Below are 26,725 nucleotides of genomic sequence, written 5' to 3' on the forward strand. Positions count from 1 at the left end.
AGCAGAGGTCAGGCAAGTGGAGACGTCTGCCACTGATTTCAGGTCTGGAGGTGAGCGTCTTCACTTGGCAGTTTCGAAGATCCCAGGCAAGCTAGATCGTTATCCCATTCTGACACTTTGGGGTTACTTAGGATGAGTTTTAACCTACGATATGCAACTTCCTGTCTGGCATACACTCATGTATAATCCCATCGTAATTCCTGAAGTGGAAACAAAGTGAAAATGTTTGTCTCCTAATCATGTTTTAAAGTCTGTGTGGATCTCTAAGATGAAATCCTTTGGGTTTGCTGGTACTGTTCCATGTTGTTTTTGTTGTTTTTCATTTTTAAACATCAGAAGACAGTAAAAAGAAACAGGATTTCAAAATTAGCAGGATTAAAAGAAGGGGAATTCACCCGAATATGTATGTTATATACTTGTACAAAATGCATAACTATACCTACTAATACAGAAAACAAGTTTAGTCAGGGCCCAGATCTATCCTTCCATCCCATGCTTATAGCACTGGTGAAGGAAATGGTACTTTTTGCTTCAGGAGACATGCATTTTCTTCTATTTAGTAGGGAACTAATTGTTAATTATATATAGCTTACATAAAGTGTTTGGCATTATTTAAAGCATTCTGAATTTTGCTTCTTGTTTTAGCTACCTGACTCATCAATATTTTGGTTTTGTAGCTAAGGAGAGCTACATTATGCCAAGGCAAAAATAAACAGTCATCGGATCTGTAAGTAAATAATTATACGGTAACGGTAGTGATCCATTATTTAAGGTTCCAAAACAATTTTCCCTTTAAACTCAGTTTCATTAGAACACCTCAACACTTTCTCTGCGCTACTCCATGATTCGTTCCCGGTTAGAGGAAAATATTTGGAAGTGGTGGGTTTTTAGGAGGAGCTGCTTTTACAGAACATAAAATTAGCAATTTGTAGCATTTTGTGCCAAAGGTTTTGACCACGCGTAGTTCATAAAATAAGCAGATACAGTTTTCCCACTGGCCATGCTGACAATAAAGACAGGCAATATTTTTTTTTTTTGCCAAGAGGCCCAGGGAGGGTTTGTTACCAAGGTGATCTCTGCCCTTGGCTTAACCCTATGAGAAGTTTGGGGAAGGGTGTACCTACTGTACTATTTCTAATTTCATCATACTTTGATGACTAGAGATACATTATATATATATGGGGACGTAAAAGGATCAAATTTACATAGAAGTCTCCTATCTCTGTCCTTGTATCTCTCTAATGGAAAGTGAAGTCCTCAGCCTCCAACGATCACCCTGTAAACCGCCTCTAGCTTTTCTCCTTCTATGAATATTCTTGGCAAATGTTGGCAGTGAATACACTCAAGCAGTCTTTCAGATTCTGCTCCTTTTTTGGGAAGGGGACTTGATATAAATTATATTTGGTATCCTCTAATCATTCTTTCTCCTTCAAATGATCTCCTGATCCCATGTGTGTATTCAGGTTAAAAGAAAAAAAAAAAAAAAAAAGCCTTCCCTTTAAACATTAAGAATCCAGGACTTGGTTTGGTTTTGATTCAGAAAGGAGCTAAAATACACAAAACTTTTCCCCTTCAAAACTCACAATCTCTTGCCTGGTGCTCTTTGATTAAAATGGATGCATTAAGTCTATGTCACTTGTTGTCATTAAAATGACATTTCTAACCTAGAAGTTGTTTTAATACAAAAGCTATAACTACCTATGACGGTGAAAACATTTGAATTGTGTATTTTTTTGTTGTCTTTTATTTAAATTGAGCAGCACAGTCCTGTGAAACATTTCTATATCAGTTAAATTATACACTTTCCACTGGAAAAAAAAATCTATGAGGACTTTTTCCACACTCTATTTATGGAAGCATCAGATCATCTTCTGTTCCTTTACTGCTTTTCCTGAGATTTCTCTGCAGTTCAGACAAGAGCATTTCACAGATAGCACCAATCAGCTCTTTACTGTGCTAATAAATTTGTGGCTTCTATACACTGAATCATAGGCATGAGGGATTCAAGATCAGGTCTTGGATTCCAACTGAGAGAGCATTTTAAGTGTGCTTAACTTTATTGTTAATGTGTATTTAAATGCTTCTCTGGGCTGGAGTTGTTATCAGTTTAGACAACAAATTAAACCCATTGAACGGTAAATTTCTGTAAAAATACCATCATGCAAAAAGCAAACGTACACACTCTGGAGTGTCATTTCCTATGACAGCTAGTTAGGAACTTCAGCTGATGGATAGTGAGCACATATGGACACAGGGGGTAAAACTAAGGATGTTGTAGACTTTGCACTGCCTGCTTCCTGGATTTTCAGTTCTTGTTGCACCATTATTAAGCAGTCTCATTGTTTTGAAGAGCAATAAATATTCACAATTAAATCTGCTTTGCAGTTATCTTGTTCGGGAAGTTCTTTATGGATCACAGTTTTTCTTCAGAAATGCTTCTGTGCAAATAGTGTTACCTGCAAGATGAAATTACGCCTAGTGAGTAAACCAAATATATGTGCAAATAAATACATGACCTTCACTGAGTAACTTATTCCTGAATAGTTCTGGACTTATCCATAGATTTGACTTTCTGCTGGCACAGAACCATAATCCATCACCTCAGTAACACAATGGCGAGTGAACAAGAGCATAGTCTCTTTTGTAGAGTGACATTTAACTACAAGGCCACGGCATGAGATCACAGTTCTGGCAAAGACCGAAAGATCCTATTCTTTGAAATCAATGATTGCCAACTTTGAGGTTTGCTTTATAACGGCCTTTTTCAAACTTCATTTCTTCTGTGCCAAGCAGAATATTAAGGAGATATTATTTCCGCCTGTATGGACTCAAAGGATGAACCTTTCCTTCAAATTTCTACTACTATGTTTTACCCCGGATTCATTTCAACATACCTTAAGATATCTAACTGAGATGTCTCTTTCAGAAACTCACCTCCAAAGATATGTCCTCTGCCCTTCAAAACTCATTGCAGTCACGAACTCTCCTCTCTGTCTGCAGAGGTCCGCTTTCAGCCCGTGACCTGAAGAACCAGAAGCACCTGTGAACTAGTTCTTGAGGAGTTTTTTGAAAGATATATGGGAAGAACAATTCCATAGTCAGTGGCTGAAGCTCACTGTAGAAGTGTTCCACCTCGCACTGGCAAGTTGAATGGAAATGCCAAATGTAAAGGCCTGGGAAGACTTTACCCGATCACAGTCACTTTGATGGCTGAACACATGCAGTTTGTTGTGGCTTTATTGAGTTATTAGACAATTCTGGGCACTCTGAAGGCCAGAATACTTCAACAGTCCTTAATGAAATAGTGGCCTTTCCAGAAATGCGTTCTAAGCAAACCTCTCATCACAGTCAATTGCATCCAATTACTCAGAAACATCCACATGGCTTGTGTCTTATAAGTAGGGTAAATCAAATAATAAAAATCATAAGTACTTACTTACATTTTGCCTCTGCTGAATTCCTCAGATTACTTAACTGCAAAGCTATTTACAAAATGAAGAGGGAGAAAGGTGAAGACACCTAGAAAAAGCTCTCAAGCCAACACAAGCAGCAACAAGGTGGCAGGTGTCAGATCAGATAAATTAAATTATGATTGCATATTGTAGTGTTGTATCATTAAAAATACGGACAATTTTAAGCTTAGGGTTATGCATTTGACCTTAATTTTTCTTTGACATCTAAAACTTCCAGAAAATGATAGCAGAAAATGAAGTTAAAGACAATGCAGTAGAGCAGTTCTATTTTTATTACAATGTAATAAAAATTGAAATACACCTTAGGCTGAAAAGCAGAAGTGCAATCAGTCTTCTAGTATGCAGGTAAAAATTAATATATGTTACTTCGAGCTTGAGAGGAAAAATAATTACTTGTGTGGAGAAACACACTTTACCTGTTATACTCTGATGAATTCAGGTAGCTATATTTTTAGAGTTATCTATGTTTTTCATGTGAATCATGTCATTAAGGGAAAATCCTTACTTCTAAGCAAAAGCTGGACAAGGAGCAAGTGAAATCACTTGCCTCCTGATCATCCATACCAGTAAACTAGTAGGTCATGCCTTGCAGGCTCTGTTGTCTATTGTTTCGATCTATTTCCAGCACAGATCTGCTGCTAAGGGACTAGCTCCAAACATTATAAATACAGGCTGTTCCACAGAACTACACTGAGTGCTTCTTTGGTCTTCATTTACTAAACAGTACAGACACAACACAGGCAACTTGCCTTTACTTGCCTCGGTGATTTGCTCTTAGTTCTCTACTGTAGCATCACATACACTTCACCTTTGCTGTACTGTTTTTTTAAGGACACATCAAGGAGTTTTCTTTAAAAAGCACTCAGAACTTAACCTTGCAGGCTTTGCTAACCCAGCTAACCCAATAAAGATCATACAGTATAAGAGTGCTGTTAGACTCAGCATGAATACTGAAGGCGTGGTTAATTTTGGTTGGGAAAGCAAAGACACGGGAAATCTTAAAGTATTTTTTGTTCTGTTTTGTTCTGTCCTATTTTGTTGTGAGCAAATAAAACTACAGCAGCCACTAACTCCAGCTAGCACCAAGAATGGAATGTCTTCAGCCCATTTGGTATGGTTGTACCATGCTACCCTCTAACTAACATGGTTTGGAGAGAGAAGATTTTTCTCTCTGACATCTGGAAAGCTGGCTTCTGTCTCAAGCAAATTCCACACATCTGAATACAAAGATCATTTTAATATAGTTTAAATATGAGACTTCAATATTAAACATTACCAAGGTATTTTATCTCTGCATCTGACAAACAAGGAATATTAGAAAAGATCAAGCGGAGTATCTGAGCAGCAGAAGGTACTAGAAGGTTCATTAGATAAAAAGTCAACAGAAATTTAAATCCTAACCCCAGAAGGAAATTGCTCACATTTGTATTTCGGAAGGATTTTTCTCCAAATTTCTCTCCAGGTTAAGAAGAATAGACCTGGAAACAGCGACTTCTAATCCAAACTGAAAAAAGATTTATGTCCATTTGCCGAAGTATTAGTTCTCAGTGGATATGTATGCATTCAATATTTTCTATAATATTACATGGTTTGCTGTTGCCGGAGTCTGTTCAGCCACTCTAAATATTTTTTGCTTAAGGATATATTTTATTTCTGTTGATGTGAAAACCTGAGCCGTGCAGCTTTCCAGGCTACAAATTCATGAGTGACAGTCAGACATGACCAGAATTTCTCTCTCTCTTCAGCACGCTTGGTAAGCAGAAATATGGGCACAGTGTCTTAAGCATAAGCAGGGCGTTTGGATGTTAAAGTGTCATTTCAAAGACTACCAGCAAGTAGTACTACAATGGAATTTGTAAGTAGTCTAAAAAAAGGAAAAAAAAAAACCTTGATGAAAAAATGAATTAATTTATTTCCAGCCAGGGAATGTGACACATTAAAAGGCCAGCAAAGCCAAGTTCATGAAAGAGGATTCCTCTAGATGGAACTCTTGAATTTGAGAGTTGACAGTCGCGTAACAAATGCATGGAAACATTCAGTAAAGATGAAATGCCACTTAGGAAATTATTCTCTTCCTCAGCCGGTTATTTCTCCCACTGAAACACCTTCTCACAGGAAAATGGGCTTATCTCACCTACTCAGCCTGTGGCACAATGAAACATGGCTCTTCTGTGTAGAAGACTTGAATTTAAAGGACATGAATAATGCAGTAAAATAAATAAAATGATGACTACAGTAGAGGTTTTGACAAGTGCAGAGAGATATCTGTGCGTTCCTTCTAGGATAGGATTAAAGCTGCTAATCAAGAATTTTAGATTTTACTCAGCTCAACTGAACTTCCTACCAACATTTGCAAACCTGCCTGGATTAGAAATAGGATTTTTTAAAAACTTTTTAGAATCTTTTCATCATTCTGGAACTGAAACATCGCCGTGAAAAACTTGAGAAGTGAAAGGGCAACAGAAAAACAAGTTCACTTAAACATAATCTTAAGATACAATCAACTACAGATACAACAATAGAAGAGGCATAATATTGCTTAGCGGTTTTATCAGCAGCATCAAAAACAAATATGATACCTTCAAAAATAATTGTTAAAAATATGTGGAAGAAAAAGAAAACATATATTTCCACATTGTGAAGTGGTACCCTTCAGCTTCTGAAAAACACAGACACCAGCAGCGACAGCTGGGCACCACCAGTGTATTCAATGAGAGCACAAAAGCAAATGCTAAGATGACAAAGAGCTTTGCAGGATAAGACACTGGAGTCAAAGAACTTGCATGGCGAAATGTATTGTGGGGCAATGGCTCCTCGCTACTCATACTGAAGATTCCAGGGCCTAGAACCCTCCATCAACACTGCAGCAAAACTAACCCTCATAACTGAGGTATCTACTGTTAAGCACAGCACATGGTGTGGAAATAACAGAGACACATTGGAAAGCAGTGTGATACAGGTATTAAATCTTGACTTCTTCTGGTGATTATGCAATTCTTTGCATTTTTAGCTTCTCATCTTTACTACTTAAAAAAATGCTTTTCTTGGGGCTATCTTCGAAATATATTGAGAAGTCTTGTCTGACAGAAAGCATAACATGCATGCCCTACTGTGATACACACAAGCATGCACTGTGCTCTCACAGCTATCTGCATGCTGCTGGCTGTTATTAGAGGCACCGGTTACCCTCCTAAACTTGTACTGCATGTGTAACACTTCTATCTTCCAAACATTAAATCTCTCACTGCAAGAGTGATGCTTTGCTTTTTTGTTTCTCCGACTTCCCAGCACTGCACCTACAGTAGCCAGACATCCCCTATGCATGGTCTATACTCTCTGAGCTGCCTTTCCCCTCTTTGGGAGGAGGTAAAGAGGATCCCAACTCCTGCAGTCAATGACACTCAGTGTAACTACTGTTACTGTTACTGCTGCTGGGGAGCATGACCACAGACTCTGTCTTGCATCTCGGCACAGCAATTCGTTCCAGTGCCAGCACAGCCTGCATCTGAACCACAGTGTGGGGTAGGCCCTGGGTGAAGCAGGTCTGGTCCTGGGTGCTCACTGGGTACACCAAGCCTGCAAGGCCCACAAGCCCCCATTGCCATCCCACCTGCAGTACCCGATGACGGAAGTGGTGATAGTTTTCCTAAAGACATTTTTTAATTGCAATGTGTGTCTCATATGCAGCAGCCAGAGGCCATAGTTAGGGGGAAGAGCTATAAATCTATGTATAAGTAATGGAGGTTGGGCTATGAAAGCCATAAATTAACATTGAAGCAATTCTCTTGGTGACAGCGTTAACACCAGCACAGCATTCAGCTGTTTATCACTGTGAAATGGCTCCTGCTTCCTGCCACAAAGGCAATGCAGGGCTTGTTTGGACTCCTGTGTACTTTTCTTGCATTCACCTCTGGCCATAAATAATTCATCACAGAGATTGTACAGTCGGGATATTGGGCCTCACTAATGCTTGCTTAAATGATATGACTCCTCCTCATCTAACACTGACCACTCTGGTCACTCAATGAGGCCTTCATCCTCACTACTTGTCTGTGAAGTGCTGGAGAATAAAAGGCACAAGGGGCCACCTCAAGTCCAACTCTGCTCTCACAGAGCAAGCCCACACTTGCACATCAGGGAGTCCAAGATGAAAGCAATATCCTGTACACTTGAGGCTATCCCTAGAAGTGTTCAAGAAAGATGGAGATGTGGTACTTAAGGACATGTTTTAGTGGGCAGTATTTGTGGTAGGTGAATGGTTGGACTAGATGATCTTAGAGGTCTCTTCCAACCTTAATGATTCTGTGATTCTTTTCTATAGGTCTGTGAAGGGATTTATTGGTCTCGGAGAATGCCATCAGCCTGTCCTGGCTGTTAAACAAGGACTAATTCGAATCTACAGAAGCCCTTCCAAACATCCTTTTCAGGGACTTACTCAAACCCCCTTAAGCACAGAAGCACTCAGCCACACTGCTCTAACCACACTGTGCAGGCTCAGAAGGTGCTGATACCACACCTGTTGAGGATTCGCCACCGCATCCTGCATGAACCAATGAATGGAGCCACATCTGAAGCGGTAGTCACTATCTCACCTTCCCATGCCCCAGAAGCTGCTTGCTGTGGTAATGGCTCCAAGCCTGTTCCCAACCTCTCTCTCCCAAGGACAACACATATTTAATCTCTCTCAACTGCCCAGGTTGGCACAAGGGCCTTCCCAAGGTTTTCCTGCCAAGGACAGGTCCCAGGAACAGCATGGGGCCCAGGCCCTTGCACAGCTCATGGATCATGGATCATAGAGTCATAGAGTCATTAAAGATGGAAAAGACCACAAAATCAACTGGTCCAACTGTCCACCTACCACCAATGAACCGTGTCCCTCAGTGCCACATCCATGCAGTTCTTGAATACGTCCAGTGGCAATGTCTCCACCACCTCCCTGGGCACCCTGTGCCACTGCCTCAATGTTATTTTGGAGAAGTTTTTCCTAATATCCAGTCTGAACTTGCTCCCCAGCACCTCCAAGTTACAGCTCCTCTTCATCTCCACTTATCTGTCCCTCGTGCATTTTATAGTACTTATCCTGATTATCATCTGCTATTGTGGAAATATCACACACTTTGTAGTTAGTCACTTTGTTCCGGTGCCAAGGATGCTCTTAAGCTCCTGTTGCTAGTAGCACCGGTTTCTCCTCATGGCATAGATCCTTAAATGCAGTAGTTACACATGACTTGAGCAGCACATATTTCTTCCTAAAATAACACAGGTGTCTCTATAGACCTTCACTAGGCCTTTGATGCACTCCAGGCATCCTGCTTTTAAGTCTGTTACTCGGGAACACAACTAAAATAATTGGGCTTTCGTACTTTCTAAGTCTCCACTTTTTTTTTTTCTGACTTCTAACAGGGTGAGTGGTCAGGTGAGATACAGAGCTCAGAGGAAGCTGGAAGAAAAGAGAATACATGAGTATGCTAGGAATTAAGCTAGCTCTTGTTGCTTGCCTCCAGAGAGGTGTGTGAAGCCTGCAGAGCAGTTGATCATAGATGATAGTACAATTCTGAAAACAAGAGAAGAAGGTGAATGAAATGGAAAAAATAAGCCAAAGGACACAAAGAAGTATGGAGCTCCCGAAGCAGAATTTCATTCTTCTGAAAAGAACAGACAAAATCCCTGGAGATTCCTATCTTGATCATACCAGCAGGGAAATCCACATCTGTGGCAGGTGTGAAATGAAGATCATTCCAGCTCCTTCACTGGGTGCTGCCTGGGCTCAGGCGGGTGGATGGAAGGATGCACAAGGTGCCCAGAGATGAGTCACTGAGACTTCAGTGGTGTCCAAGTGGAGCACTTCCTGTCTTCTTCCGAAATTCCTGTTGCTCACAGTACACAAGTTAATCTGCATCAAATCTTTGCTACAAAATTAATTCATTCTCTTGACAGGGATATTTGAGTACAAGTGAGAGGCTATAACTTGTGCAGACTGACCCCTCAGAACACATGCATGCTCAGTGTGGTGCCTTTGGCCTGCTCCAGTCCTCCAAGGGTACACCAGCAAGGCCCTCATCCTGCCATAGCCCCCAGTATCCACATACTGTGCCACCAAAGTGTGGTAAGAGCAGGCTGCAAACTAACCTTCCTGTTTGCTTCCAGATTTTCTGCTTATACATGGCACATGCACAGTATTTGAGGTCAAGGTCTAGGGAAGATGGGAACCTGCTCCCTAGATGGTACTACATTTACGCACATGTATTTGTAGGTGGGAAAAACTACTCTGGCAAAATACAGATATCCTGAACTTGCGGTATAACATTTGCTAGGGCCCAGGAATATCCTCCATGTGGGCAATGGGGTCCCAGGATAGGAGGAAGAAATATATATCTTGTGATACAGATGTTCTCATCATTTTTGAAGTGTTTTTCCACTGCTACCAGGGCTTAAGTGGCTCGAGGTTAAATGTTTATTAACCAAATAGAATAAAATCATTATATATGCTTTTAATGAAGTCATCATTTGAAGTATTATAACCTAAAGAGACAAATAAAGTATTAAAGAGGAAAAACACAAAATATCCATTAAACATATCCAGGGTCTGAAACCAGGCCTGTGCTGGTTGTAAGCAAATTGCATTGTGTAGCTGCACCAGTATCTCCATGCAAGCAGCCATGGGATATGCTCCCTACATAATAAACTCCAGGAGAAAGTTTTTTCAGTATCTACACATGCAAGCCAACGGTAAGGGCAGCAACCTAGACTTACCCTGGAGTGACCTTGTATGTGATCCAAATGAAATTAGTAGGGTTGAACAGGTTTTTAAACCAGGAGAGCAGAACGTCCACTTCTAGCTGTCAAAATGGCAAACTAAATCTAATGATACAGTTTTGCCCTTCTCTGTAAGATAACTGAAGTGAGCAACTCTTTTTGCTGAAATCAGATTCGTTGGGAGTGGGAACCTTGGTGAGGTTATAGAATGATTCCTTCAGCAAAGACCTAAAGTGGAAAATGCTCTGTCCTAAAAAAAAAAAATAAGAGATAATGACTCTAGAGACAGAGATTTGTTACATTAGGCGTAAATCAGATGTGAAATTAAATCCATATGGTAAAGGTTAACGTGTAAGAAATATTGCATATTGATTGCAGCACTTTAGAATTGGCCCATTTTTCATTAGCATTTTTTTGGCTTTGCTATAGGCACCAGAAATGATACAGAATGCCTAAGAATTACCTGCAGCTGTAAATGGTATTGCAAGTTTGACAAAGATAATAATGCTTTCCTTATTCTTGTAATAATAGTAAGCAGCAGAGATCCCTAATAGCAGCATCAATTCCTTCTCACAAGCAAGGAAAAATTAACATGGGTGAAAGAAACCGTGCAGATCTCCCAATAAAACCATGAAGTTGGTAGTAAAATGATCCAGCAGCAAAGGAAAAAGCAAAATCAATAGCAAAAAAAAATGTGTTAATTAGTACCTTCTCCATTCTGCAGGATATATATCAGGCTTCAGTGCTTGCAAAAGCAGGAAAGCCTATGGTATCAGGGCAGCAGTCACTGAAACTCGTCTCTATGGCTGAGCAATTGTCCCCGATGGCCACTAAATTAAATAGAGGGAGACAGAGCTGATAACTTTTTTTCCCCCGAGGACAGAAACAGATTGCGAAATCAGACGTTCCCCTGGCACTGCTCTTGACAGAACTGTGACACCCCACTTCCCCCTTATCTCTGTACAGTAACATCCCAAACTCTGCAAAACACATGATGAGCAGCCCAGACCCTGCTGAGGCAACGCACACTCCCAGGCCTGAGGTGGCACTGCTGCTGGCTGGGCTTCCAGCTGCTCTCAGCTTTTTTACATCAGTGCCTCCACAGCCAGAAGCAGTGGCCCCCAACTCTGGGAATTATTGCGCTGGATTGCCTTCAGGCTCATACAGAAATGTCTCTGCTGATTTATGCCTGATTTGTGTTTTGCAGGCATGCCTGTTTACATGCCTGCAAATAGGACTGTGATGGCAAAGCACACACAGCAAGGAAACACAGCACGGCTTAGGCCGGAAGGGCCCTCTGGCTCCTTCTGGTCCAACCCCTTGCTCCAGCAGAAACACTCAGAGCCAAGTGCCCGGGACCACATGCAGGTGGCTTTTGAAGATCTCCAAAGAGGAGATCCCACAGGCTCTTTGGGCAGCCTGTGCCAGCGCTCTGTGATCTGCACAGTGCAGAAGTGCTTCCTGCTGTTTAGAAGTTACCAGTGAGTGAAACCACAACCTGCAGGTCCACCTGACCCGGACTTGTGCACAATGCTGTTACCTGAATCCATGCACAAGATCAAAATCCAGTTGGCATTCAACAGGTAGTTCCGAAGAGGATAAGCCACAGCACAACAGTGATCTCTGTTTTGTTCTTTATGCCTCTGCCAGCAACTCCAATCAGACTTATTTTTACTTTATCCTGCACCTGAACAATGCAGTTCTTATAAAACTTACATCCCAAGCTCTTTCCTTGGGAAATGTCTTGTCTCTGTCCATCAGCACTGAATTTCACCTATTGGGTTTTTTTTTTTTACCACTTTGATCACTGTGTGTCCTGAAGCCCATCCATATCTCCCTGGACATCTTTCATTTGTACCACACTCATAACTTCGTGCCATCAGCCAGAGATGAAGTTATTTTGGCAAGTTATCCGAAATGTCTTCTCCTCACAAAAATCCTTCTATCTAGCAGTCCCTCTTCTGTGAGCACACCACTCCAATTAATGGAGGTTAATTGTGTATGACAAACAACCATTCATTGTATTCATCAAACTAATGAGGTTTCCTTTTTAGAGAACTTATTACCTGAAAAATACAATTTTGTTCATTCGGCTTTTAAACGCAGTAATGACGTGTGCTTGAATTTGGGGAAATCGCTCATTCCAAGAGAAAATTACAAACTGCTCTTCAAAGAAAATGAGCATTTATCCATTAGTTGACATTTTAGATCTCTCTGAGCTAAAGAGCAATGCAGCTACTTTCAAAGACATTAATTTACTAAGTGTATCGTAGCATGGGGGTGATACTGCTATTGCATCCACTTCTTACACTGATTACACGGCTCTTGTAAAAAGTATCCTAGGAAAGATCCCAAGAAAGCAATCTCTCTTCTCAAATCACCCTCAGTTTGCTATCATAGCACTAAAATTTAACTACTTTAAACAGCAAAGTGCTGTAAAACCAGTGGTGAGTACTTGTCAAGTTTCTTCTTGAAGTTTTCACGGTGAAAGTAAGTTGACTGATTAAGCACTGTCCACTGAAATTAAGAGACTTGTATGATAGAACCACAGAATCATTTGAGTTCAAAGGGACCTTTAAAGGCAATCTAGTCCAACTCTCTGCAATGAACAGGGACGCTACAGCTACGTCAGGTTGCTAAGAGCCCCATCCAGCCTGATCTTGAGTGTCTCCATGGTTAGAGCATCCACCTCCTTTTTGGGAAACCTGTGCCAGTGCCTTACCGCTTACGTCCAATCTAAATGTCCCCTCTTTTAGTCTGAAACCGTTTCCCCTTGTCCTATCACCACAGACCCTGCTAAACAGTCTGTCCCCTCCTTTCTTACAGCCCCCATTTAGATACTGGCAGGCCATTCTCAGGTCTTCCCAGAGCCTTCTCTTCCTCAGGCTACAGAGCCCCAGCTCTTTCAGTCTGTCCTCATAGAAGAGGTGTTTCATGCCTTGGATCATTTTTGTGTCCCTCCTCTGCACACTCTCCAACAGGTCCACTTCTCTCCTGTACTGAGTTCTCCCCATCTGCTTGCACAAATGTTTGTGCTGATTGCTATCTATTTACTGTGTGCCAAACACCAAGCTACTCCCATTATTGAGGCTCTGTCCATCCAGGTATTATGCAAAGGCCTATAAAGACACTTCATCCCAGCAAGTCAGTATTTAAAAAAAATAAATAAAAAGAGAACACATTGTGAATAACTTTAATTCTTATGCACATGGTTTAATGGTATTTTCCTGCCATTTGTTCAGATTGTAATCGGTCTCACATCCACATCAAACTGTACCTTGTAGGTAAGATGCTTCAGCAAGGTTGTCCACAAGCAGGTGAATGGAGTCCTCTGACAGCAGTCATCATTTTCAAAAGATACTATTAAACTTACACGATGTCTTATGAAGGAAGTACTCTGTATTACTTAGAGCAATTTCAACCTGATGATAAAAGGAGGCGTATACAGCAAGCATGATGAAGGGAAAGAAATGGGGAAGATAATGAGAAGCCCCAGCAGAAGACAGATAAAAGGCTTCAGATCCTCCACTGTGCAACAAACCAGCTCATTCGGAGTCACTTGCACGGCGCTGGACTCACTTTTCCAGATAGCGTCTTTAGCTTTTGGAAGGGTTTGTCTGTAAGAGATAATAACAAAGCATAGAGGGGTAAAGATGGTACATGAATCTTTATAAGAGCATCTCTTTTAAAGTCAGCAGTCACTTTTATCTTCAGGTTAATTTTTCACTTCAGCTGCGTGTGAAGAAAAGATCACTAATAGCACAGGCATACATTATGAAAATATTTTACTGCTTCTAATAAGATGCTAAACTGAATGAGAAGTATTCAGAAACACATTTTGACTGAAGAAAGCAAATACAAGCTTCAACTTAATCATTTTACTCCACCAAAAACAGCCATGGCCTTATTCATCCTCTTTAATGTCTTCATGTCTCACATTTGGCTCCTTACCTGTGAATGGACAGAAGAGCAAGAATGTGTAATACGCATGGGCAGATGCACTCTGTCAACTGAATGATACCATGGCACTTTTATCATGAAATAAAAGTTCCAATGTGCTGTTCCAGACTATTCTGTTGCAGAATTAGCTCTAAATAGGATTCACTTCTCCCAGTTCCCTACCCGAAAGACTGCCAAATAGTCACATATGCAGCCAGTAAAATGTACACACATTACTCTATCAGAACTTGCAATAAGACATTACATCCTGAGGGACTACTTCCATACTGGGTAGTTTCTCAGAGCTAGCACTTCTGAAACAAACCTTTATCAAGCGCCTTGAATATGAAATATCTACTGGGTGAGTGGGATCGTGAACATTTTATTAAGGTAAATTGAACAGCAACAGTAGAAGGGACATAAAATGTTCCTGAAATTGAAATATTTAGTAGAACCAAATAAAAAAAATGCTAAAAAAAAAAAAAAAGGAGAACCCTCAATCTCACTTGATGAGGTGATACTGCTTTAATCAGTAAATTGCAATCTTATTTCAGTACTAAAGATTGTAGCTATGAAGAGCATGAGAACAAACTAGATCATCTAACACTTGTTTAAAATGCTTCAACACCGGCAGGCTTATTGTAATATAATAGAGTAGCAAAGCAATTATACTCTGAGATTAATATTTATAGAACATAATCAGGTTTTCCTTGTTTAAAATATTATTCAATAATTTACAGTACTGAAAAGCATCTTCAGAGAGCTGAGCTATAGTTTGATATCAGACTATGCTGAGAAGCACCAAAATCCTGACAGCAACTGGAATGACACTCGCTGCCTCTCAGACACCACGCGTGGAGCAGTCCGTCCAAATCCCGCACTTAAGGAGTGAAGATTCTCCTTTCTGCTCTTAAGGTATAAAGGTGTTCTGAAGGGGATTTGTAACGCTGTCTGGGCAAGAAACACACGGAATCAACAGAGGTCAGATAGAGGGATTCTCACCGAGAGAAGGCAGAGGGGATACCTTTTCACAAACGACCCAACAAGTTGTGATACTGACATGCTGACGATCCCTCTGAGGAAAATTAAGTGTGAATCTCCAGGGTGACAGGTCAGTGACACAAGGACATAGAGACACGAGGTGCCAGGCTCACTTCATTTTGAATGGCACACCCTCTCAAGCGGGAGCGATAACTTACTGTGTGTTTTTTACTGTACAAAGCCCAACAGTGATGGGTCTGGGCCAAGGTCCTATGGGGTACTCCCCCATGAATGATGTGTAATAATGAATATTATTTCTAGAATGTAGTTAATACTAGCTTCAGACCACTTTAAATGTGAGAAAGATATATGCCATGATTTCTTTACCCAAATCAAAACAAGAACAGAGTCCGTGTGACAGAAGAGACACAGAGCTATAAAGCAGTAAATCCCTTACACTCACATTATACTGGATCAATGTCTTGTTTCTATCCACAGGGATTTATAGTGTTATAAGGTGTTATTTGTTTGTACTGACAATTCTCCAAGTCTTCTGCTTTAATGAGCCCTGATTCAAATTTCAAAATATATGCATTTAATGCTACTAACCAAGGTATTATTTTGCCTTATATTATTTTGCCATGGTGTGAGAGAGTTCTCTGGTCTCCCTGTCTTCAGGTATGTCCTGCTTATAGACACTGCAGAGCTGCTACCTGAATCTGCAGCATTCAACACCTAGTTTCTCTGGTATTAGTAGAATCACAGAATCATAGAATCATTTGAGTTGGAAGGGACCCTTAAAGGCCATCTGGTCCAACTCCCTCACAGTGAACAGGGACACCTACAGCTATAACAGGGTGTTCAGATCCCATCCAGCCTGACCTTGAGTGTCTCCAGGTACAGAGCATCCACCACCTCTCTGGGCAACCTGTGACAGTACCTCACCGCTCTTACTGTGAAAAACTTGTTCCTTATATTCAATCTAAATCTCCCTTCTTTTAGTTTGAAACCATTTTCCCATGTCCTATCACCACAGACCCTAGTAAAGAGTCTGTCCCCTTCTTTCTTATAGCCCCCCTTTAGACACTGAAAGGCCACTCTCAGGTCTTCCCAGAGCCTTCCTGAGTCTGAACAGCCCCAGCTCTCTCAGCCTGTCCTCATAGGAGAGGTGTTCCACCCTTTGGTCATTTTTGTGATCCTTCTCTGGAAGTGCTCCAGCAGGTCCATGTCTCCCTGGACCAAGTACTCCCCATCTGGATGCAGTACTCCATGTGAGCTCTCACCAGCACAGAGTAGAGGGACAGGATCGCCTCCCTCAACCTGCAGGCCATGCTTCTTTGGATGCAGTCCAGGATATGGTTGTCTTTCTGGGCTGCAAGGGCACACTGCTGGCTCATGTCCAGCTTGCCATCTACCAGGTAGAGATTCACAGACCCCACACCTGGGACAACTCAGACTCCTACAGCACCTAAAAGCCCATGGGGGCCCAGGTTCAATCAGCACCTCTGCCCTCTGACTAATCTGGGGAAAAACATCAAGCCTCTCCTCTCTGGGCATGGTCTGTGGCAGCAGCAGAGTAGAAGGCAGCCCAGCCAAATACGTTCATTGTGAATAACGACAGGCTGCAGCAAACACACAAATAGAGAAAACAGAATATTTGAGGTTGGATGAATTAAGCACTTTGGATATACAGTTTCTGGTTGCAGGAAATGTGAGTTTTCACATCTCAACAAACACACAGCTTTCTGCATTCCTTTCTTGGTGTTCAAATTGTAATAAGGCCAAATTTCTTCCTTGTTCATTCATACCATCTGATGAGCTTCTTGGCAGTAGCTATCAGCACTGGACTTGATGTCATTTCACTAATGAGGACAATTTGCTGTATTGGTTCAAAACAGAGCAAAAAAATGTTCTAGATTGCGTTTTAGAACAGAATACAGCACCTACCTTCTAATTCTCTTGTATGATCTCTGTCAACTGCTCAGTGGTTTTGTGAAGTCCTTGAAATAAAAGAGCATTTCCCTACGGTGATTTCACGCAGACACATTGCTCTGCCAAGCTGATTGGGGCTGCTGCTGGAACTGGAAACATTTTTGCCCTCTGCCTTTCCAACAGCAGCAGCCAACTATGTCAGTCCCATTTCGTATATGGCACAAGTAGAAGCTACAACCTGAACACTTTCACTGTCAATTTTTTAATTTCCTCCCATCAAACAGTACCTTATTTCTCTTCACATTCATGGCTTTGCTGACAATCTAGTAATTTGCAGAAGTACCTTTTTCGTACCTTTAGCAAAGAGATTCTCATAAAAGTATTACTGTAAGTGAATAATGCTAAAGTATGCTTCTAAGCATATGGCTGAATTGAAAATAAAGAGTTCATTTTATATTTTCAGTATATTTGGTCATATTTCATTGAAAGTTGGGAGATTTTGTTTGTTTGTTTGTTTATTGTTCCTCTACATGGTGCAACTAATACATTAGTGAGCACGGTGGTGATGGGTTGATGGTTGGATCAGATGATCTTAATGGTCTATTCTAACCTTAATGATTCTATGATTCTATGAATTGTCAGTTCATGTGAAGGCACAGGCATTTTTATAAATGACAAGCACATAGTATTCTAATTACAGCTGAAAATAAATTGCGTGGGATTCAAATGGTTATTTCAGCATCAGAAATAATAAAGAACAAACGGATGACAACATCATCTTTACCACATGCAGAGGAATAGAAATATAGCTTGCACTCACCTCAGCTGGTATAGTAGCCCATATTTCACACGTATTGTGAGTTTGGTTATTTAAACAAACAGCCAGATTTCTCCACCTTTTAGCAGCTAGTTTGAAAAGAGAAGATTCCTACTGTAATTTCCCTATGGGTGAAACTAGAGAAGAAATGGCAATTATCTTGTCAGCAAAGGGACTGATCTGTGCCAGATCACTGATTTGGTAATAGACCTCAGCACTTGGTCACATACATCGCTTGGTGCACTTTTTAATTTTTCCATTTAATTCTTTCCCTTCCTTATTGGTTGTTTTTATTTTATTGTCTGAAAGAATCAGTCACATTTTGCATGTGAAACTGGAGGGTGCCTCAGCTGAAGGATATTTGTTTAGCAGCTCAGCTGGAAAATACATTCTCAAACATAGACCCATAACAAAAGATCAGCTCTTCGTGCCTTGTTGGAAGTAGTGCGAACCTCCACACACCTCTGTTTTTTGACTTGCATCTTGAAGAGAAATCGCCTGCAGTGCCTGATGCTCTTTTGCACACGTAATAAAGATGTATTAGGATGCAGAACTGAGAAGGGCCTAAACTTTATTTCTTCACTTGAGGTATATGATGTAGGCAAGAAAAACAGCACCCCATGGAAATTCTGTGCAGAAAAAGTCTGTGTCTGCTCACAATGGCTGCTTTCTTTCTTCCCTCCATTGCCACTGCTCGATGATGAGCTGGGTTTTTTTTAAAGTGCAAGACAGGATGGATTTGCAAGATTCTTTTCCTGTGTATGACTTTATAGACAGTATTTTTGGCAGGGAGCAGCTCCTGTGCACTCCAAGGCTTCCTTTTCTCCTTTCTTTGGGAATTTGCAATTTTAACATGAGAATACTGGCTATTCCAAGCATGAGAAAATTACACAGTGTCAGTCCTGGATACGATACAGAACGAATTTTTATGGAAAAGATTGCAGGCGAGTTAATGCATGCTGTCAGTCTGAACTCACTGTTGCCAGGCATTCACACCCTTTATCTAAATTGTATTAATTTTTGACTATCCGCACTGCCAGCCTAACAGATGACTGGCTTCATGTAATAATCATATTCTCTTCTCATTAAAAGCACTATGGAAGTATCTTTAAGTAAATACAGGAGTCACATGACAAGAAGGAGGTGTTTTTCCAGCAGCCTTCGTTCTGCATGTTTCTGGCAGGTTTGTTCACCACGTTCCACCCCAAGTAATGCAGCAGCAACCATGAGGCCATGCAGGCATTTAATCTGTGAGTGCTGAGGGCATGCAGCTTCCAGCTGTGAGCTCTGCACACATTCTCAGTCATCTGCTTCCACTATAAAGAGCTGCCATCTGAGATTCCTCAAAATCTAAGCTAGATTCATTATCAAGAACAGCGCTTTTTGACACTAAATAAAACAAACTCTTCACTTTATTGAATTACACGAAGTACTGCGCGACAAAGAAAAGAAGAATGATGATGTCTTTAAAAAATATTCTTGTCTCATCTGAAAACAACTACCAGGAGCAGACAAAAACTTCCAATCTATGCCACATAAAAGTGCACTCTGTCCAATGTATAACATGTATGTATCTACAGTAATCTATATATATCATCTCTTTTACTACATGTAAGAGTGCCGAGGCCAGTGGGAGAGAAGGGGCAACAAGAACCAGTGTGAAGAAAGGGAGCAGTGCTATGAAGTGAAGAGCCAAAGACAGACAGACTCTGGACGTACTCTCACCCAGTAAGAATGGAGAAATAAGTTTTGCTATTTAGTATGTTTTAATGATGCACAGTGACACATTCATAGAATCACAGAACAGCCCGGGTTTGAAAAGGACCACAATGATCATCTGGTTTCAAACCCCCTGCTATGTGCAGGGTTGCCAGCCACCAGACCAGGCTGCCCAGAGCCACATCCAGCCTGGCCTGGAATGCCTCCAGGGATGGGGCATCCACAACTTCCTTGGGCAACCTGTTCCAGTGCGTCACCACCCTCTGAGTGAAAAACTTCCTCCTAATATCTAATCTAAATCTCCTTTGCCTTAGTTTAAGACCATTCGCCCTTGTCCTGTCACTATCAACCCAGGTAAACAGTCATTCCCCCTCCTGTTTATATGCTCCCTTCAAGTATTGGAAGGCCACAATGTGGTCTCCCTGGAGCCTGCTCTTCTACAAGCTAAACAAGCCCAATTTCCTCAACCTTTTTTCATAAACATACATAAAAATACAAACCATCTTCCAGACACAGACAAAGGTGCTTTGTTTGACTTTGCCATCAAAGTTGTGATTGTTCACCTCGTTAGACTCACACACAGGTATGGAAAGCAATCATTTTTGTGAAATGTGCTCAGTGAGGTGATGTAAGAAGTAATAAAAAATAAAAATATAGCAAATAATAGAAATGCTTCTGACATCAAATCTTAGATAAATTTTGATCCACAAAAGCACCCTACTGGAAGCACTGTTGTGCAGCTGCAAGAAGAGAGCTACAGCCCTTGGTTTTGCTTCAGAGTCCCGGGGGTATAGGTAAAAATAGACTTTTCAGAGGGAGCCAGGACAGGAAAGCTCTGAGGACAAGGAACTAAGCTGCCTTCACCTCTTCCCTTTTGCAGTGTTACAGTAATTTGTTCCTGCTGTTATCCTAAGGATGTGTCTATTGCCACTGTATGGTCCTTGACACAGCACAGTTTGAAAAAAGACACTGCAGTTACCAGAGGGAAAAGATACCGAGTAATGAAGTGAAAGGATAGTCCTTGCTGCCCATGTATATACGTCCTTGCGCTTTATCTGCAGTATTTCTGGAACATCCAAGAACTTAGTCCTTTTATGTTCCTTGAAAACAAAATAGAAATGTATATAAACACACAAGAAACATTCCTGGAAAGAAAGAGAGCTGCTAATAGATGGGCTCTGAATTAAGTGACAAAGCCACGGCAGGAGAAAGGCCTGTGACAGTGCTGCAGCCACTACTGTACAGCAGCACAGACCTTACCCTGTGCTAATTGATTCTTGGGTGGGTTTGGCAGCCCAGGCTGAACTTGGAGCTGCACCACTGAGCTGCAAGCAGCTGTGAGATGTAATTTAAGACTTGCTGGAGCATCCTTCCAGTTCAGTGCTACAATGGCACTGACCTCAGTGCACCGTTTGGGCAGGGCTGAATAATTACAGGAAGCATGTAATATTCTGTATTCTATATATTCTGTTTTCTATGTTCCATATTCCATATTCTATATTCATAATTGCTTCTAGCATCACTTTCTAAATGGTTAGGGCACAGCCAGCCATCAGAAATCACCAGCACACTGGCATAGAGGAGTTCCTGATACAGGCTGTGATACAGGAGGTGCTAATGATGCTGGGAAGCAAGAATTCCTCAGACATACAGCATGTCTGCAAGCGCTGCCTGTGAACGCAGCTCTCCTTTTGTCCTGAGATGTTAAACAGCGATACACTCAACAGCTCACTTTTCCACTGTATTGTTTTTATGGTCCTTAAAGGTCTGAATATGCCTTTCCATCTTTCCGGCAGTGCTTTTTCTTTATTGCTTGCATGAACTGTTTCATTTCATTATCCGCTGGCACAGTAAATCTCGCTTGTTTTGACAGGGGCTGTTCTGCTACAATTACCTGCTGCCACTGTGGTTCAAGCAGAGGTGCTGCCAGCTGGACAGAGCTGTAAAGCAACACGAGCAAATTCCCCAATGCTCAAGTTTCTGAAAATACAGGAAGCAATTATCTTTTTCCATATTTAGAAGAGTGCTTGTATTGCAATGAGACGCTGCTAGCCTGAGGTTGAGGGCAGATGGAGCCCTGAAGCTTCTGAAACTTCAGAGTTTGAATGTTTGACGCTCTCAACCCTTTTAAAACCTCTTCATCTCATCTGGAAAATTCATAACATACAGGAACATGTGATGTTCAACCACAGAATAACATGGGGATAAACTGTACAAAACTTTTCAAGAGTTCCACATCACCATTACAAGGGGGGACTAAAAGTTCAAGCACACATCACAAGCTGCAGAATTCACAGAACATCTGTGGTGCCTGACCTGCTGAGCACCTCTTTGTCTCAGTAGGAATCAGGAAGGGAGAGAAATGAGGACTTAGTCACACTACAGGTCCAAGTCCTAACACACAGAGAAGAAAGGGGAAGGATACAGGAGATGACAGTCGTCCACCATACCACCAACAGGTGGACAAGGAGCTCCCTCACATACTTGCACACCCGCTAGAGGGACACTCTGTGACTGACGGTGGCTGCCAGATCTGTCCTGCCAGAGGAAAGATTTAGATCATATGGGACATCCGGCATCTCCCTGGAGATTTGTTTGCACACTGTAATTATGGAAAAAAATTAATATAGCCTCATTTTAAGAAATTGACAAACACAGTGTAATATTTCAGAAAGCTATCTGGCTCATTTGGAAGCCATCATAACCCCAGAACACACTGCCATTATATGGCATTTCAGCCAGAAAACAAAAAAACATAAGGGACATAGCTGGGAATCAATGAAAGACCATCAAACAAACCAGAAAATGATTTTGAATTTCTTCACAGAAACTTGTCTATGTTCTGCCTGGTATTGAAGCAGGCTGCCCAGGGAGGTGGTGGAGTCACCGTCCCTGGAGGTGTTCGAGAACCGTGTGGATGTGGCACTGAAAAAATTAACCACTTATTGGCTTATTCCCTCTAAAAGGTTATGTGTGGATTATAATTGCAACATCCTTTCTCCAGACGTACAAACAGAAATATTGTCCTTCTCCAAAGACATCTCTGCTTCATAGAAACCTAGATAGATTCCTGTAATTTTCCAACTATTGCAGTTACGAAACACCTTGCTCTTGAAGATTATTATTAGATCCACCAGTCTTCTCTTCCATCTATATGCTCTTAACAGTCAAGCTGTTTTTGCATCCTCTCACAAACTTTCAAATTAAACTCCTACATGCTTTCCTGCTTCACAATCGGGTGCTTTGGGACACCACTACCATTAGCTCGTTTAAGAGCAAAACCATTATTCACATGAGGCAGAAATGCTTCGTCTTCAAACAGTAAACTCCACCTTATAAAACAAATTTCCATTACGCTCAATATTTAGTTTAAGCACTCAGTACCACACAATGCAATCTCAGACACATTCAGTTTAATGGAAGAAATGATTTCCAGAAAGGAAAAGTGAAATTTCCACGAGAAGTCTGGGGTAATTTTGTGTTAATTAAAATGTTTTCGATGGTTCTTTTGTAGTCACATACATCACTAACTGCCCCTTGCATCACTGGCAAGTGAATACGGGTAACTATTCCCAGGAGTAGCATATAATTGCCACTTTTTACAGTATAAATAATTGCTCAGGCAGAAAAAATAGCAAACTGTTCATTCTACAGACTTTAAACTACCACTTTTTTTCAATATAGAGAGATGTCTTTTAGATTCTCACTGGAACGTATGGAGCAATAATGAGACATAAGCATAAAGAGGCAACTTAATCCGTATCTCCTAAAGGCAATTAGGGTACCTACGGCTACTATTTGCCAGGATGCCTCTAGCAATGTTCTAGAGACACTCCGTAGTTAGCAGATTCAATGATAACAGGTGCTACCTCTTTGAAAGGTACAGGGTATGCTCCAGCCCACAGTTACCACACCACTTAGGGGGAAAAACAGTAATATTGGTGTCCTTTCAGGGCAGCAAGATTGTGCAGGGGCAGACCAAACCTTTCTGCTTCCCTAGTGCTGCACGCTTGTTAACTGTAGTCAATAATTGGCCTAAAATATTTAGATGTATTTTCTATCTAATACTTTCATGATGATAGTAATCTTCATAGAGCAGGCTACAATTTCCAAATGTATACACGCAATAACTGTCAACACTGCAGCAGCTGCTGCCCTTCCAGAGGGATTGATGCATGTGGTGGAGGGAAAGGCTTTTAGAAAGAAGGCTCAGTCCTTCTCCTTCCACGTCTCTTTCTTGGAGATAAGAGACATGCACGAAACAGGTCAGCATGGGTCTGCTGGTTCAGAGACTAAACTCAATCATCTGGTGGTAAGGATGAGAGATTAAACTAAGGAGCCGTATAGCTAATCCAATCACTATGCAAATGAGATCTGATCTGAATAAAGACTCCATTTATACAATAAAAATCACAACCAAAATCTTAGGCACTCCATTATTAGAACCTTCTCCTTTCAGCATATACCTGTGATCCAGAAATCCAAGTCTCCAAGCTCGGGTCCTGTCTGTGGATCTTTGGAGAATAAATATTTCTGATGGCTGACGAACCTTGTCTGATTCCTAACAAGAGCAACATCCATAACCCCAAGTTCACAAAGGTCAGAGCAACATGGCTGAAAGGAGTAAGGTAATGAAAGCAACAACAAAAATTCCACAAAATCGTAGCATTTGTAGCATACTCCAAAGATTAAAAGTGGATCTTCTATTATAACAGAAGGACTCTCATTAAAATTTTCCTCTTTTTGTTTCAAATACTCATTAGTTGGAATATAGGAAGTTACACAAAGCTCTTTGTAAATCAAATAGTACAGAGTTTATGAGAGCTTATGATGCAGTGATGTCATTTTAATAATAATAAAAATGATTATTGTTTTACTTTGGAAAATTTTATATCTCAGTGTAATTTGTAACTCTACAAGTAAATCTCTTTCCTAGAATGCAATTTGATTTTCAAAAGAAATTACCAATTATTTTAGAATTTGAATCAGTTGCTGCTGAAATATTTGCAGTTTTTAAATGCATGACTTTACACAGGATTTAATTTCATATGAGCATGTATCACAGGGAAATGCTGCGCTACAGCCTGTTTTGTCTCTTTGGACTGCACTGTTAAGTATGGTTCCCTGCACCCCAATCCAGGTCAAACCATGTAATCAAACCATTGTACCAGGAGGGGTTTAGGTTCCCAACCAAGTCGACAATGTCATCCCAAAATTAATTTGCCATCAAAACAGTTCCCTTTGCATGAAATACAGCATTATTAATTAATTTCCCTGAAAGATGGAACATATCTGGGAAAGTGCACTCACGTTGGTGTCTATAGCCATACATCTCCTTGCCCTGGCTTAACCTCTATCACTTGAGCTCCAGGTGATACACCTTCCACCCACCTCTGAATTAACAATCCACAAGATGGATATTGGTTTCTGTTTGCTTATAACCTAATTCTTGTTCCTGGGATGAAAATTTGTGATCTTTAAGTATTCTCTTTGATATTAGACTTGGGAAGGGTAAGCACTCCGAGCCTGGATGAAGTCAGGCGTGTGGGATTCTTTCCTCAGCCTGATACCTTTCCCATTGTTTCATCTCCGGTGTGATTTTCCTTTATTGCTCTCTTCTGATTTAGCCCTTGGATATTAGGTAGGTTAATGGTAAATAAATAACTTGCAAGGCTTCCAATATTGTAAAGACACTGTAAATATTACTTGCACTTTCCTCACACTGCCCATCCTTATTTCTTTATGTGAAAGCATACACATAAAACATCACCAAATACACTAGACAAGGAAATCCCCAAGTTTAGCAGATAAATGAGAAAAATAAAAACACCACCAACTTCCATAATTTCTACAAGCTTTCAGTACTGCCAGGAATAGATTTGGAGATGATGTCACAACACATACATCACAAATATCCTGGTAAGCAAGGCTTGTAGCAATCTTCCTATCAAATATCCAGACAGCATACATATATGAATATCTTTTTGACAGTATTTGGGCTGGAGGAAGAAAACAACATTTTTCTCATGCTTATCAGAAAGCAATTGGATTTTTAAGCACAAGGTTTCACCCACAAGGGTTTATTTGGGAGGTTTTATTTGTTCAGCTATTGCCATTGATACAAACAATTTATTCTATGCATATTTCAGATTTTGTCTTTGCTCACTGTGAAATTAGATAGCCTAATATGAAATTTTAAATGTTATGTTTTCATTTCTATTTAAACAGGGTCTCCCAGTGAAGTAACCTGCAATGCAGTTATGAAAGGAAATTATTTCAGAAATGGCAATTCTCAGTTGAATTGATCTGCTCTCTTTATAGGCTGACACACCAAATGTTAGCCTTTACTACTTTTTGCTTTCGCAAGTGCTGCATACACCTTTGGGAGACTAAACTTGGAGTGTCTTTATGAATCATTAGACTTACAGAATTGCAAGAAAACATATTAAGGGCATCCTAAATTCAAAATTCCTGCTGCTGATCATTCATGAGCTACAGGGAACACACTCTTAATTTGCAGGATGTATTTGCTGGCATCTGACAAAGCAATATGTTTGACATAAAAATGCAGAGGAGCCCTCTGGTCACAGATTTTACAGTCTTCTGTCAGTTCAGTGCTGCAGTGTCCTAGCAGTACTTTTGACCTGAGGTTTCTTGAATATACACCAAGTCAATAATGTCCATCAGTTTGGATCACAAGAGCCAGGCTAACAAATTACTAACCCACAAGTAGAATCACAGACTCTGCTAGTAGTGACTCCACCACCTCCCTGGGCAGCCTGTTCCAGTGCCTTATTGCTCTTTCTGAGAAAAAAATGTTTCCTAATAACCAGCATGGACCTCCCTTGGCATAACTTAAAGCCATTCCCTCTCATCCTATCTCCATTACAGGGGAGAAGAGGCCAACTCTCACCTCACCACAAACTCCTTTCAGGTCGTAGAGGTAGTTATAGAGAGCGATAAGGTCTCCTCTGATCCTCTTCTCCAGACTGAACAATCCCAGTACCCTCAGCTGTACCCCATAAGACTTGTGCTCCAGGTCCTTCACTGCCCTTCTCTGAACATACTCCAAGGCCTCGATGTCTTTCTTGTAGTGGGGGGCCCAAAA

At 40.9% G+C, this 26,725-nt stretch overlaps 1 long non-coding RNA gene across 3 annotated transcripts in view; it reads right to left on the reverse strand.

Annotated features, from left to right (window-relative positions):
• Nucleotides 1-1,726: 1,726 nt before the first annotated feature.
• The window catches only part of LOC101750030, a 44,904-nt gene continuing 19,905 nt past the window's right edge, over nt 1,727-26,725 (reverse strand). The window contains exons 2-6 of one of the 3 annotated variants that reach the window (XR_003072778.3): nt 13,507-13,846; nt 10,938-11,059; nt 10,227-10,479; nt 2,935-9,340; nt 1,727-2,456 (exon numbers count right to left, since the gene is read on the reverse strand). This is a non-coding gene — a long non-coding RNA (uncharacterized LOC101750030). Of the gene's footprint in view, nt 2,457-2,934; nt 10,480-10,937; nt 11,060-13,506; nt 13,847-26,725 lie in introns of all 3 variants that reach the window. The other 2 variants (XR_001471105.4, XR_003072777.3) reach the window with 2 other exon arrangements.

Source organism: Gallus gallus, chromosome 1 (assembly GCF_016699485.2).
Source record: "Gallus gallus isolate bGalGal1 chromosome 1, bGalGal1.mat.broiler.GRCg7b, whole genome shotgun sequence".
Taxonomy (NCBI): domain Eukaryota; kingdom Metazoa; phylum Chordata; class Aves; order Galliformes; family Phasianidae; genus Gallus; species Gallus gallus.